The sequence below is a fragment of the Eubalaena glacialis genome, chromosome 2, assembly GCF_028564815.1.
Source record: "Eubalaena glacialis isolate mEubGla1 chromosome 2, mEubGla1.1.hap2.+ XY, whole genome shotgun sequence".
Lineage (NCBI taxonomy): Eukaryota > Metazoa > Chordata > Mammalia > Artiodactyla > Balaenidae > Eubalaena > Eubalaena glacialis.
In genome coordinates this window covers 31118234-31120497 of record NC_083717.1, presented here as the reverse complement: position 1 = coordinate 31120497, position 2264 = coordinate 31118234, and the positions used below count along the sequence as shown (strand labels likewise).

The following is a 2264-nucleotide window of genomic DNA, read 5'->3' as shown; positions in this document are numbered from 1 at the left end:
CTACTATGTATAAAATAAATAAACTACAAGGCTATATTGTATAGCACAGAGAATATAGCCAATATTTTATAATAACTTTAAATGGAGTATAATCTATAAAAATATTGAACCAGTATGTTGTACACTGAAATTAATATAGTGTTGTAAATCAATTATACTCCAGTACAAATATGGTTAAGATGGTAAGTTTTTTCTTTTTGTCAGAGTATCTTTATTTATTATTTATTTTTAATTTATTTTATTGAAGTATAGTTGATTTACAATGTGTTAATTTCTGCTGTACAACAAAGTGATTCAGTTATACATATATACACATTCTTTTTCATATTCTTTTCCATTATGGCTTATCACAGGATATTGAATATAGTTCCCTGTGCTATACAGTAGGACCTTGTTGTTTACCCATTCTACATATTATAGTTTGCACCTGCTCATCCCAACCTCCCAATCCATCCCTCCCCCCCCTCCCCCTTGGCAAACATAAGTCTGTTTTCTATGTCTGTTGAGTCTGTTTCTGTTTTGTAAATATGTTCATTTGTATCATTTTGTTTTAGATTCCACACATAAGTGATATCATATGATATTTGTCTTTCTCTGTCTGACTTACTTCGCTTAGTATTATAATCTCTAGGTCCATCCATGTTGCTGCAAATGGCATTATTTCATTCTTTTTTATGGCTGAGTAGTATTCCATTGTATATACGTACCACGTAAGATGGTAAATTTTATGTTATGTATATTTTTACCACAATAGAAAAATTGAAAACAGGGACGTCCCTGGTGGTCCAGTAGGTAAGACTCTGTGCTCCTAATGCAGGGGGCCCGGGTTTGATCCCTGGTCAGGGAACTTGATCCCACAAGCTGCAACTAAGAGCCAGCATGCTGCAACTAAAGATCCTGTCACAAACAAAAAACCCCATACTACTCTGAAATAATTTTAAAGTGTAATTCTCCTCTTGACTTTCAGAAGAGCCCTTAGTGAGGGCAGAACTCTCCCTTTCTCACCTCTCCACAGTCACCGGGGCCTTGGCGCTCAGGCCATGAAAATGAAGACCCCTCCAGTCACCACTGCAGCTGGGCTCTGGGGACAGTGGGGATCCAAGAACAGAGCGCCCTGGCGTGGTCGGCTGGGGCCTTGGTGAGGGCTGCAGGTTGAGGGAAGGCCCGGGGGATTGCATACCTGCCCTTGGCCTCACTTCCCTGCTCTTCTCCTAGGTGATTCTATCAGAAATGATTTGGGCCCAAGAATGGGCCTGTGATGCCAACTCTGGGCTGAATTCCTCCCCTGCATGTGGGCATCACATCGTAGACCCCGATCTTCCGTAGCAGCGTAAGAAAGGGAGGGCAAAGCCGGGAGCAGAGTACAGACGTTGAGAGGTTCACTCACTTATTTTCAAAGCAGGCCACACTACCAATGAGGAAACAGGTGCATGGAGGTGAAGAGCCTTGCTGGAGACTGTGCTTCACCCCAGCTCTGTCTGACTCAAAGCTTTGAATTACATCATAATTTCTAAAAGAAAGGGTTAGGGAACTGTTGACCGTAACCACTTGCCTTGGCCAGGCATGATGATAACCGTTTGCCTGAGTTTTCTCACAATAGGACGTCCCAATAAAGAACTCAGTGCTGCCACCGAAAACAAACCGGGAGAATTCGGGAGGGGCCGAAAGGAGGGAGGGAGAAGAAGATATGTCCAGAATCCTCCTCGCTGGAATCCATCTTGGCTGAGCCATGTGCGAGCCACCAGGAAGGACCCTGAGTCAGAGTGATTGGCCAGAGACAACCCAGAAACTAATCCCATCACCATAAAACCCTGAGACTGCGAGCCACGTGGAGAGCAGTATTCCTGGGCTCCCTTACCTGCTGCTCTCCGCCCAGGCGCCCCTTCCCAATAAAGTCTCCTGCTTTGTCAGCACGTGTGTCTCCTCGGACAATTCATTTCTGAGTGTTCGACAAGAGCCCACTCTTGGGTTCCCCTTCCTGCAACAAAAGGATTGATCCTCACAATTACAATAAAATTAACAAGCGGCCTAAAGGACTTGTTTGGGAAATTCAGTCAAATGACTACATAACAAGTTTAACATCAAAGGCAGCCTCATTGCTTACATTATGTTTTACCATAAGCAGTTATTAAATCACTTAAAGATGTTTCAGGACTGAACGGGTTATTTCTCTATGATGCATTTCTAATGAAAGGAAACATGAACTATTATTATTCATTATAAAATGTAAAACAGGAGATTTCACAGCCAATCAAACCAGAGTT

General features: G+C 42.6%; 1 non-coding gene across 1 annotated transcript; it reads left to right on the top strand.

Annotated features, from left to right (window-relative positions):
- Positions 1-774: 774 nt before the first annotated feature.
- Positions 775-847, top strand: TRNAR-CCU (transfer RNA arginine (anticodon CCU)). The gene has a single exon. It is a non-coding gene; the product is annotated as a tRNA-Arg (tRNA).
- The last annotated feature ends 1417 nt before the right edge of the window (positions 848-2264 follow it).